At 44.4% G+C, this 13,187-nt stretch overlaps 1 pseudogene; it reads left to right on the forward strand.

Moving 5' to 3' along the window:
• The first annotated feature begins 681 nt into the window (after positions 1 to 681).
• Positions 682 to 2,714, forward strand: LOC117088728 (annotated as a pseudogene).
• Positions 2,715 to 13,187: the final 10,473 nt, after the last annotated feature.

Genomic DNA, 13,187 nt, shown 5'->3' on the forward strand with positions numbered 1-13,187 from the left:
TCACTTGAACCCGGGAAGCAGATGTTGTAATGAACCGAGATCAAGCCATTGCTCTCCAGCCTGGATGACAGGGGGAGACTCCATCTCAAAACAAAATAATTTAAAACAAAACAAAGTAAGGATGCAATCAATCAGTTTAGCCCTGGTAAAGAAAATGAAGTGTTCTTGACTTTGGCTACAAAGTACCTTAAAGGATCTTAGACCAACTGCAGAAGGAGGTTGACTGTACCCAGACTCCCACAGTTAATGAGGTTTGTTCTCATGTAAATGATGGTTATTATGCTGAAAGATGATTGGTAAATGAACTTGGAAGTTCTTCCTTTTTCTCTTTTCCTTTTATGTATTTGATGATCTCTGGAGGAATTTATGGTGAAGACTGCTCTGAAAAACTGTCCTAAAAATTCTAAGACAAAGGCTTCTTTGCCTCCTAAATAAGACACTGAAAAATAGCAAGCTTAAGAATCACCATAAATAAGATTCTAGCTCTACCTAGTGGCCAACAATGGGATTAACCCCCTGAAATGAGGAATTTTACCAAATTTGCAAAAATGTGAGGAATCTTAACAGAAAATAGGGAGGTGGGGCCCCCCAAATGTTAAGTTAAAAGGACAGGCACTAGGTTAAAATATGTATGGTTGCTCTCTTCCCAGCGCAGTTGCAGCCCTCAGCCCACTCAGGATAATGACAACACCCGAGGTACTGAACTTGGAAAAAAAACTGTATGAGGCCGGGCATGGTGCCTCACACCTGTAATCCCAGCACTTTGGGAGGCCAAGGCAGGTGGATCACCTGAGATCAGGAGTTCAAGACCAGCCTGGCCAACATGGCGAAACCCTGTCTCTACTAAAAATACAAAAATTAGCCGGGCATGGTGGCAGACGCCTGTAATTCCAGCTACTCAGGAGGCTGAGGCAGGAGAATCACTTGAACCTGAAAGGTGAAGGTTTCAGTGAGCCAAGATCATGCCCTTGCACTCCAGCCTACACAACAAGAGCAAAACTCTGTCTCAAAAAAATAAATAAATAAAAATTAGCTGGGCATGATGGCGGGCACCTGTAGTCCCAGCTACTCAGGAGGCTAAGACAGGAGAATCACTGGAACCCGGGAGGCAGAAGTTGCAGTGAGCAGAGATTGTGGCATTGCACTCCAGCCTGGGCGACAAGAGCAAGACTCCCTCTCAAAACAAAACAAAAACTGTATGAAGGTAAAACAAAAGAAGTCTACGGATTGTTAGATGGTTCAGGAAAAGTCCTCCTGCAGTCCAGGGATCCAATTACAGTGGGAAATGCAGCTAGAAAGAATCACCTGGAAGGGTAGTTTTCAGTTGTTACAGGAAGCAGGTATTAAAACTGCTTTCACCAGAAAATATGGGGAGACAGCTTTCATTGCACCCCAGCGTGAAGTGGTTCCAATTGAATGGGTTTGCAGAATAGCAACCTGTTCATTTCTCAAAAGAAATAAATCCCAGTGTCAAGGAAGGATATAAGTTTTATCCATCTAAAGTGGAGATGTTTTCCAAGGACGATGGCAATGATGACCCACGGTGATCCGAGGAACAGTTGACTGCTGCAACATTTCGCTTTGTTGGACTTGTTATAGGCCAAACTGAAGGGTATATCATGAGTCATGCTACACAGATTATTGAAATACTGGAGAAATCCTGGTTACCCCAGAACAGTACATTAGTTGATATGAAGATTGAATTTGGTGTTGATATAACCACCAAAGAAATTGTTCTTGGTGATGATTCCTGGAGACTCTGGCCATTATGAGATTGAAGCCAACAGAAAGATAATCTTATTGGGAGCTCAAAGAAGTAACTCCTGAAGGGCTCCAAACGGTAAAGAAAAGCTTTGAGGCTGGGCATGGTGGCTGACACCTATAATCCCAGCACTTTGGGAGGCCGAGGCGGGCGGATCACCCGAGGTCAGGAGCTCGAGAGCAGCCTGGCCAACATGGTGAACCCTGTCTCTACTAAAAATACAAAAATTAGTCGGGCATGGTGGTACATGCCTGTAGTCCCAGCCACTCGGGAGGCTGAGGCAGGAGAATTGCTTGAACCCGGGAGGCAGAGCTTACAGTGAGCCGAGATCACACCACTGCACTCCAGCCTGGTTGACAGAGGGAGACTCCATCTCAAAAAAAAAAAAAAAAACAACAACAACAAAGAAAGAAAAGCTTTGAGTGGGTTGCAGAGAGAGTCAAGTTGCTTTTGAAATCAGAAAGTTAGTGCAGGGTTGTAATATTGATGAGCTCTACTTCTGTTCTTGGTCACTGTGAAAACACCAGACCTGTGGAAATGTTGGCACTCCATGTGAACTTTGAGTAACATCCACACATAGAGGACCAAATGAAACCCTGAAGATTAAAGCTGTGTGTCAAGGGAATGGCATTGCTATTGTACTTGTGGCAGTGGCAGTGGCAGGCAGAAGCAATGGTTTGGGACCAGTGATGTCTGGGAATACTGCATATCCAGTTATCAGCTATCCTCCCCTCAAACCAGACTGGGGAGCTCAGGATGTGTGGTCTTCTCTTTGAGCACCCAGTGGTCTCAGCTGTTCAACCATCCTTTCTCCAGAAGGATTAGCTCAGTTTGCTGCTCAGTATTTGGATTAAACAACCATTTGGTATGGGGCAAACTGCAAGCAGACATTTTGAACACATGGATTTCCTTGAAGCTGGCTGACAAGAAAATCAGATAATGTAATTTATAAGAAAGAACATCACTGCATTTTTTAGGGGGAAAATATACATTTCTAATTTAGCTGCAGGAAAATCAAGATGAAAAGGTGATGGCCGGGCGCGGTGGCTCAAGCCTGTAATCCCAGCACTTTGGGAGGCCGAGACGGGCGGATCACGAGGTCAGGAGATCGAGACCATCCTGGCTAACACGGTGAAACCCCGTCTCTACTAAAAATACAAAAACTAGCGGGTGAGGTGGTGGGCGCCTGTAGTCCCAGCTACTCGGGAGGCTGAGGCAGGAGAATGGCGTGAACCCGGGAGGCGGAGCTTGCAGTGAGCTGAGATCCGGCCACTGCACTCCAGCCTGGGCGACAGAGCGAGACTCCGTCTCAAAAAAAAAAAAAAAATGAAAAGGTGATTTTAAATTAGAGAACACAAGTAAAATGTATTAGTGAACAAATGCTTCTCTAGATCCATATTAATAAATATGACCACCTAACCCGTCCTTTCTTGAGCTAGACACCAACATTTTTCAGCCAGCCTTTATCAATTCCTCTGATTTTACCCATTTTTCTTAAGTATTGGTGGTCTCTAGTAGTGACTTTCTTCCTTAATACTGATTGGATGATCTTAACTCTCTCAGCTAAAACTGACTCCCAGCTATGTGCCTCTAGACTTGGGTTTCTTTTTTGATTTTTGGTGGTGTGTGTGTGTTTGTTTGTTTGTTTGTTTGTTTGTCTGGAGTCAGGATCTCACTGTCGCCCGGGCTGGAGTGCAGTGGCATAATTCTGGCTCACTGTTGCCTCCTGCTCCTGGGCTCAAGCAGTTCTCCCACCTTAGCCTCCCAAAATGCTGAGATTACAGGAGTGAGCCACTGCGCCTGGCTAGACTCTTACTTTCAACTGTCCATTTCTCCCTGAACATCGCATGGCCATTCCCATGAAAACCAGAATGCTCCCAATTTTATTAATCTTCCATCTAGCCTGTAACTCTTGGTATACTCACTGTTTCAAGTCAGAAGCTTGATTTCATCCTTGATGTTTTTCTCTGACCTTTCACATCTCACTCATCACCAAGTCATATTGTTTTTAATTTCTGATTATCCCTTGAATTTACCCTCTCTTCTCATCCTCTGTACAAAAGCCTCAAGTGAGGATCAAATTCAACATTACCCTGATCTATACCAGTCTCCATTCTCAATCCAGCCTTTTCCAAGTTGATCGCCCAAGGACTTCTAACATAATACACTCTTACCTATTTTGCACCACAGACATCTTTGAAAATATATATGCTGTTGACCCTCTCTGGAGAAAATTGCACACATAAAATTCACCAACAGATTTCATTGGTTCTCGGGTTCTCCTGAAGCCAATCCATGGTTTGTAAATTAAGAATTGCTGATGTGGGCGAGGCATGGTAGCTCACACCTGTAATCTCAACACTTTGGGAGGCCGAGCTAGGTGGATCATCTGAGGCCAGGAGTTCGAGACAAGCCTGGCCAACATGGTGAAACCCCAACTCTACTGAAAATACAAAAATAGGCCAGGCACGGTGGCTCACGCCTGTAATCCCAGCACTTTGGGAGGTCGAGGCAGGCAGATCACAAGGTCAAGAGATTGAGACCATCCTGACCAATATGGTGAAACCCTGTCTCTATTAAAAATACAAAAAAAAAAAAAAATTAGCTAGATGTGATGGTGGGCACCTGTAGTCCCAGCTACTCAGGAGGCTGAGGCAGGAGAATCACTTGAACCTGGGAGGCGGAGAGTGCAGTGAGCTGAGATCACTCCACTATACTCCAGCCTGGGCAATAGAGAGACTTCATCTCAAAAAAAAAAAAAAAGAAGAAAAGAAAATACAAAAATCAGCCAAGCATGGTGGCACGTGCCTGTAATCCCAGCTACTTGGGAGGCCGAGGTAGGAGAATCGCTTGAATCTGGGAGGCAGAGGTTGCAGTGAGCCAAGGTCGTGCCACTGTACTCCAGCCCGGGCAACAGAGTGAGACTCCATCTCAGAAAAAAAAAAAAAAAAAAAAGAATTGCTGCTATGACCCATGAAGGGAACTCATTTTCCTCATAATTTTTGGACTGCCACACATTGCTACCTTTAGTTCTTTGAAGGCTTATATTTTTAACCTTAAAACCTATGTATTAGTAGAGCTTTATCTCCACTGCCTCCATGAAACCTTTTGTGACCACAATGACTACAAGTAATTCTTTCTCTGTTGAATTGTAAGCTCCAGAATAGAAGAAAATATCATTGTACACTGTATTACCCTCGCATTGTGTTATGTTCTGATGTGCTATGTTTAGCTATCTGCCAGAGATGGATAAATTATAAAACTCATGTGTACTACTTAAGTGTCTATCTTATACTGGCTTGTCAGAACAACCAAAAGGATTTAGAAAATTAAAAAAACAAACAAACAAACAAACAAAAAAACCCAAAAAACCCTATGGTCAGATGTTCAATCTTTGGCTGGGAGCGGTGGTTCACACCTGTAATCCCAACACTTCGGGAGGCTGAGGCAGGCGGATCACCTGAGGCCAGGAATTCAAGACCAGCCTGACTAACATGGCAAAACTTCATCTCCACTAAAAAAAAAAAAAAAAAAAAATTGGCTGGACAAGATGGCACACGCCTCCCTGCTATTCAGGAGGCTGAGACAGAGAATCATTTGAACCCAGGAGGTGGAGGCTGCAGTGAGCTGAGATTGCACCACTGCACTCCAGCCTGGTTGACAGACTGAGACTCCTTCTCAAAAAAATAAAAATAAAATAAAAAATTAGTCAAGTGAGATGGCATGCACCTATAGTTCCAGCAAATTGGGAGGCAGAGGCAGGAGAATATCTTCTGCTCAGGAGTTCAAAGTTACAGTGAGCTATGACTGTGCCACTGCACTCTAGCCTGGGTGACAGAGTGAGACCCCATCTTGAAAAAGAAAAAGAAGAAAGAAAAGAAAAAAGATGACCAAAAAGAATTGGCTGATTATCTCTCTACCATGGACTTAGTCCCTAACTAAAAATGAAGAAAATTGGCTATTTACAACATGTAGAAAAGCACATCAACAGAAACAATCCTTCATAGCCAACCCATGAAAATAAAAGGAGCTGGAATGGAAGGAAAACCTCATAGTTAAGGTTGCCAGGTAAAATATAAGATGCTCAGTTAAATTGTATAAGTATCTCCCAAATACCTAATATTTAAGGATTTCTTTTCAACAATTGACATCACAAAGTTAACAAATGGGTGACAGATTTGAAGAGGATACTTGTAACACACACACACACACACCACACACACAAAACAAAACTAAAAGACATTGATATGTAAACCATGTAAGGAATCCTTGCAAATAAACAAAAACAGGATCTGGATCCCCATAGAAAAATGGCCAAAGAATATGATTAGGCAATTCGCAGAAAGGGAAAATAAATGACTTACAAATATATCAGATAATATACCTAACTGCTAGGAAATGCAGGTTACAACAATAAGGCACAGAAAAATCAAAGTCAGAGGACTGACAACATCTCACTTCAAGACTTAGTATGAAAGCTTGGCCAGGTGTGTCTCTACTAAAAATACAAAAATTAGCCAGGCATGGTGGCAGGTGCCTGTAATCCCAGCTTCTCAAGAGGCTGAGGCAGGAGAATCACTTGAGCCCAGGAGGCGGAGGTTGCAGTGAGCAAGATCGCACCACTGCACTCCAGCCTGGGTGATGGAGCGAGACTCAGTCTCAATAAAAATAAATAATAAAAAAAAAAATCTATTTTTTAAAAAACAATAGTAGGTAAGACAAACTTCAGCCCACTGCTCACCTTGTGGGTATAAAAGGGAAGCTTGATCACTCATAGAGATTTGATAAAGACAAGTGTAGAGAGCTTCAGAAGTACCACTCAGAGAGCTTGCCCTGTGTCCTCTAGAATTTGGGAATGGAGAGGCTGGTATGTGACCCATGCCTAACTAGTCCTGAGGCAAGAGGCTGGCTAGCTACCCTAGCCCCCACAGGCAAGAACTGTCTTCAGTGAGAAGAGGTTGCTCGTACATGAAAAGAGGAGCAAAGACAGCTGCTTCCTGTGGACCAGATTGGAGCCATCCTTTGTTGTCTTGAAAAGGACACCAGCAAGATGGCCCAGGCCCGCAGAGTGGATGTGGTGGAAGCACAAAGCAACCAAGAAGAAAAAGAGCAAGGATTCAGTTCAAGAGATAAAGTGAGTGCTTTTGAGAGAAATCATGTTACATGGCAGGCTGCAAAAATGATTAGACAGGGTTCCTGTCACTGTGCTTTCAAGCCATTGGTAGGTAAGTGGGTATTTAAATAATTTCAATATAGCATGATCCTGAGGAGGTTAGATTTTATCCCGTAAGGCTCGGATGTCAGTGCCACTGAATGATTTAAGGGGATTTCACAATCAGAGTTGGTGGCAATGTGAAATAGAGCTATGATGGGGCTAAATATGGAGGCAGAGAAAACAGTTAGATCAAAACATCAATTGCTAAATTCAAAATGAGTGTTAAGAGCCTGACCTAAGAAAGTGGTAGTGGGTATGGAAAAGAAAAGGCAATTCAAGAAAAGTCTGTGCAAGAGCCAAAACGCTGGCAATGCCTGAAAACTGATTTGACTTAGGAAATGGGGGTGAGGAAAAGAGTGAAAAATGACAAAATAAAATAGTATTTTATCCATACAGACTGATCAAAAAAACTGGGTATATGAAAATTTTGAGGGCCGGGCGCGGTGGCTCAAGCCTGTAATCCCAGCACTTTGGGAGGCCGAGACGGGCGGATCGCGAGGTCAGGAGATCGAGACCATCCTGGCTAACACGGTGAAACCCCGTCTCTACTAAAAATACAAAAACTAGCCGGGCGAGATGGCGGGCGCCTGTAGTCCCAGCTACTCGGGAGGCTGAGGCTGGAGAATGGCGTAAACCCGGGAGGGGGAGCTTGCAGTGAGCTGAGATCCGGCCACTGCACTCCAGTCCGGGCAACAGAGCAAGACTCCGCCTCAAAAAAAAAAAAAAAAAAAGAAAATTTTGAGAATGGGAAGAAACTGACACAATGCACTTTTGGCAGAAATGAAGACTGGTACAGACATTCTGGTGCTCAATGTACTCATATTTAGTAAAATTGGGTATGAAAACCATAAACATACCCTACATCACAGAAAGCACACTCCGAGAAAATTATCTGAGAAATTTCCCCATATGCCCATAGAGGATACTCATCACAGCAGTTTGTAGAAGTAGGGAACTAAAAGCAATCTAAATATCTAACATGAGGGTGAAGGATCAGTAAAATATGTAATGTTGGCCAGGCATGATGGCTCACACCTGTAGTCTCAGCACTTTGGGAGGCCAACAATGGTAGATCACTTGAGGTTAGGTGTTCAAGACCTGCCTGGTCCACATGGTGAAACCCTGTCTCTAGTAAAAAATACAAAAATTAGCCAGGCTTACTGGTGTGTGCCTATAGTCCCAGCTACCTGGGAGGCTGAAACAAGAGAATCGCTTGAACCTGGGTGTTGGATGTTGCAGTGAGCCAAGATCACACCACTGCACTCCAGCCTAGGTAATAGAGCAAGACTGTCTCAAAAAAATAAATAGTCCGGGCCCAGTGGCTCACACCTGTAATCCCAGCACTTTGGGAGGCCAAGCCGGGTGGATCACAAGGTCAGGAGTTTGAGACCACCCTGGCCAATATGGCGAAATCCCATCTTTACTAAAAAATACAAAAATTAGCCGGGCAGGGTGGCGCATGCCTATAGTCCCAGCTACTCAGGAGGCTGAGCCAGGAGAATCACTTGAACCAGGGAGGCAGAGGTTGCACTGAGCCGAGATCCCACCACTGCACTCCAGCCTGGGCGACACAGTGAGACTCCGTCTCCAGATAGATAGATAGATAGATAGATAGATAGATAGAATAAAGACATAAATCACCGGACACAGTGGCTCACGCCTGTAATCCCAGCACTTTGGGAGGCCAAGGTGGGAGGATGGCTTGAGTCCAGGAGTTCAAAATGAGGAGGAACTCGCCGGGAGTGGTGGCTCACACCTGTAATCCTAGCACTTTGGGAGGCCAAGTCAGGTGGATCACAAGGTCAGAAGTTCAAGACCAGTCTGGCTAAGATGGTGAAACCCCGTCTCTACTAAAAATACAAAAGTTAGCCGGGCATGGTGGCAGGCGCCTGTAATCCCAGCTACTTAGCAGGCTGAGGCAGAGAAATCACTTGAACCTGGGAGGCAGAGGCTGCAGTGAGACGAGATCGTGCCACTGCACTCCAGCCTGGGCAACAGAGCGAGACTCCTCCGTCTCAAAAAAAAAATGAGGAGGAACTCAAGTGATCCTCCCAGCTCATCCTCCCAAAATGCTGGAATTACAGGCATGAGCTGCCTCACCAGTCGCTTAGTCTTTCTTATAACTGTTTTTTTTTTTTTTTTTTTTTGAGACGGAGTCTCGCTCTGCCGCCCAGGCTGGAGTGCTGTGGCCGGATCTCAGCTCACTGCAAGCTCCGTCGCCCGGGTTTACGCCATTCTCCTGTCTCAGCCTCCCGAGCAGCTGGGACTACAGGCGCCCGCCACCTCGCCCGGCTAATTTTTTGTATTTTTTTAGTAGAGACGGGGTTTCACCGTGTTAGCCAGGATGGTCTCAATCTCCTGACCTCGTGATCCGCCCGTCTCGGCCTCCCAAAGTGCTGGGATTACAGGCTTGAGCCACCGCGCCCGGCCTTATAACTGTTTTTAACCTTAAAGAAATAATTTAAGAACTAATACCATTTGTGATGAAAAATGCTTATTTGAATTTCAGTGTTTTCTTCAATTTCACCCCAGTTTGTCTTTCATCTATAAAATTCAAGTAAAATTAAAATTAATGTCAATAATGTTCACATGTTAGTGGTAACAATTTTTAGTAGTAATGGGATGGGTGCTGTTTCTACTTTCTTTTTTTTTGAGATGGAGTCTTGCTCTGTCGCCCAGGCTGGAATGCAGTGGCACCATCTCGGCTCACTGCAAGCTCCGCCTCCTGGGTTCATGCCATTCTCCTGCCTCAGCCTCCCGAGTAGCTGGGACTACAGGCGCCCACCACCATGCCCAGCTAATTTTTTGTATTTTTTTCTTTTAGTGGAGACAGGGTTTCACCGTGTTATCCAGGATGGTCTCAATCTCCTGACCTCGTGATCCGCCCGGCTCTGCCTCCCAAAGTGCTGGGATTACAGGGGTGAGCCACCACGCCCAGCTCTACTTTCATCTTCATACTTTTCTGTTCTGCTTGAAATATGCTATACTGCATTAACTCAACTTTACAAGAATAATTAGATGATCATCCCATTAAACAGGAAAGCAAATATGTAAGTGTATCAAGTTTTTAAGGATGATCTTCATAACTAGGGGTGTGTGAGTGCGTGTGTGTATGTGTGTTGTGTGTGTTTTATTTTCAAAAAAAGGGTAGGGAGGCGTCAAAATGTATATGGTGCTCTGAACAAGAAACAAGTGTCTTATACAGCTCTTTCCTCCCAGTCAATATCCCCTAGGCCAGGCTGGGCACAGTGGCTCACGCCTGTAATCCCAGCACTTTGGAAGGCTGAGGCAGGCAAATCATCTGAGGTAAGGAATTCCAGACCACCCTGGCCAACATGGTGAAACCCTGTCTCTACTAAAAACACAAACAAATTAGATGGGTGTGGTGGTGGGCGCCAACATGGTAAAACCCCATCTCTACTAAAAATACAAAAGTTAGTCAGGCGTGGTGGCAGGTGCCTATAATCCCAGTCACTCAGGAGACTGAGGCAGGAGAATTGTTTGAACCCAGGGGACGGAAGTTACAGTGAGACAAGATCATACCACTTGACTCCAGCCTGGGCAAAAGGGCAAAACTCCATCAAAAAAAAAAAAAAAAAAAGGAAGGAAAGAGAGAGAGAGAAAGAAAGAAAGAGAAAGAGAGAAGAAAGAAAGAAAGACAAGACTGAATGCTAATGCTGCACTATAGTAAGTGTACATGTTTGATCTTTCAGAACTTACCATAGCAATCCATGTTCAAATATGTGGGCATGATGAGGACTCAATATCAAATGGAATGAAGGGAAGACCATCTTCATGTGTTAACTTCTCATTCAATCTGCCAATACAATAAATTTTCTTCTGTATCCTGCCAAGAATAAGAATGTTTCCCACACATACATACACACACTGGAGTTTCACTGTATACAAATTGTTGTTGTTGTTGTTGTTGTTGTTGTTGTTGAGACGGAGTTTCACTCTTATCACCCAGGCTGGAGTGCAATGGCATGATCTCAGCTCACTGCAACCTCCACCTCCCGAGTAGCCGGGATTACAGGCACCCGCCACCACATCTGGCTAATTTTTTGTATTTTTAGTAGAGATGGGGTTTCGCCATGTTAGGCAGGCTGGTCTCGAACTCCTGACCTCAGGTGATCCACCTACCTTGGCCTCCCAAAGTGCTGAGATTATGGGTGTGAGCCACAGTGCCCAGCCCACTGTATATAAATTTAACTGATCCAAAGATCAGCAAGAATCCCCTTCAGCTTCCCAAAGTGTGAATATCCCACTGGCCTGATATATGATAGATGCACCTGAAAGTAATAACTAGGATATATGTTCTATGGCAGATAAACCTGAGAGCAGTAACTTAAGAAATGAAAGTTGCCACGTGGTGCTTGCTGCCAGGAGGGTGCTAAGTGAAGATGCTATATAAACTGCATGCAGGCCGGGCGCGGTGGCTCAAGCCTGTAATCCCAGCACTTTGGGAGGCCGAGACGGGCAGATCACGCGGTCAGGAGATCGAGACCATCCTGGCGAACCCGGTGAAACCCCATCTCTACTAAAAAAAAATACAAAAACACTAGCCGGGCGAGGTGGCGGCTCCTGTAGTCCCAGCTACTCGGGAGGCTGAGGCAGGAGAATGGCGGGAGCCCGGGAGGCGGAGCTTGCAGTGAGCCGAGATCTGGCCACTGCACTCCAGCCTGGGCAACAGAGCGAGACTCTGTCTCAAAAAAAAAAAAAAAATATATATATATACATATATATATATAAAGAATGGGACTTTCCAATTTTTTTAGCTCCCTGATCTAGTATTATTTTGATTTATGATTTCTGCCTTTGATGTTGAGTTTATAGAAGCCTGATTATATAATTTATTATTTAAATATTTTCTTTTTTCTACCAGGTCTTTTTTTTTTTCTTTAGACAGAGTCTCACACTGGCGTCCAGGCTGGAGTAGTGGTACCATCTTGGCTCACTGCAAGCTCCACTCTCGGGTTCTCGCTATTCTCCTGCCTCAGCCTCCCGAGTAGCTGGGACTACAGGTACCCACCACCACGCCCGGCTAATTTTTTGTATTTTTAGTAGAGATGGGGTTTCACCCTGTTAGCCATGTTGGTCTCGATCTCCTGACCTTGTGATCCACCCACCTCGGCCTCCCAAAGTGCTGGGATTACAGGCGTGAGTCACTGCACCCAGCCTTTTCTACCAGTTCTTACATTTACATTTTTAATTAATTTTTAAATTTACTTTTTAGAGACAGGGTCTTGCTCCATCGCTCAGGCTGGAGTACGTTGGTACAATCACAGCTCACTGCCAGCCTCCAACTCCTGGGCTCAAGCAATCCTCCCACCTATATCAGCTTTCCTGAGCATGTGGTACTACAGGAATGTTCTACCACACCCAGCTAATTTATTAATTTTTGTAGAGATCAGGTCTTGCTATGTTGCCCAGGCTGGTCTAGAACTCCTGGACTCAAGCAATCCTTCCACCTTGGCCTCCCAAAGTGCTGAGATTACAGATGTGAGCCACAATTTTATTTTTAGTGTACAACAGGAACCTGGAGGTAGAGGGATAAATCAAATAATCCTAAGTAATCATTAATCTTGGAAAATCAAGTTATAGGGCTTGGGTGAGGAATGCCATCCTAACCAACCAACATCTTCTTATCACCCAGATGTCAGTGGGCTCTGCCAGCCTACCCCACCCACAAAATCGCCATCCTGAACATGGGATAGCCCCTGACCCCAGCACTTGATTATCTGTATTCTTCAAAAGACAGATGGGTCTGGGACTCTTCTCATCAAAATTTACTAAAATTTCAAAAAGAGATAAATTGTCTATCTGTTCCTCTTTTTAGTTCTTTTCCCTCCCACAGACCCCAAGCCCTGTTTTCTTTTGCCCTGATACTCATGTTTCTTTTGCCCTACTTGTCCCCATTAAATTCCCATGCCTGTGAAAGAATTTTAGGCCAGGAGCCCTATGTTGCACATTTTATTCTCCTTTCATAGTGGTAGAATGAAATATTACAGTCATCTCTCCGTATCTGAGAGATTTGTTTCAGGACCCCCTCTCCCATACCAAAATCCACAGATGTTCAAGTTCTTAATGTAAAATGGCATGTTTACATATAACCTATGAACATCCTCCCCTATACCTTTTAATAATCTCTAGATTACTAACAATACAAATGCTATGTAAACAGTTACATTGTGTTGGGTTTCCTTTGTA

Source organism: Trachypithecus francoisi, unplaced genomic scaffold, assembly GCF_009764315.1.
Source record: "Trachypithecus francoisi isolate TF-2019V2 unplaced genomic scaffold, Tfra_2.0 Lachesis_group10, whole genome shotgun sequence".
Lineage (NCBI taxonomy): Eukaryota > Metazoa > Chordata > Mammalia > Primates > Cercopithecidae > Trachypithecus > Trachypithecus francoisi.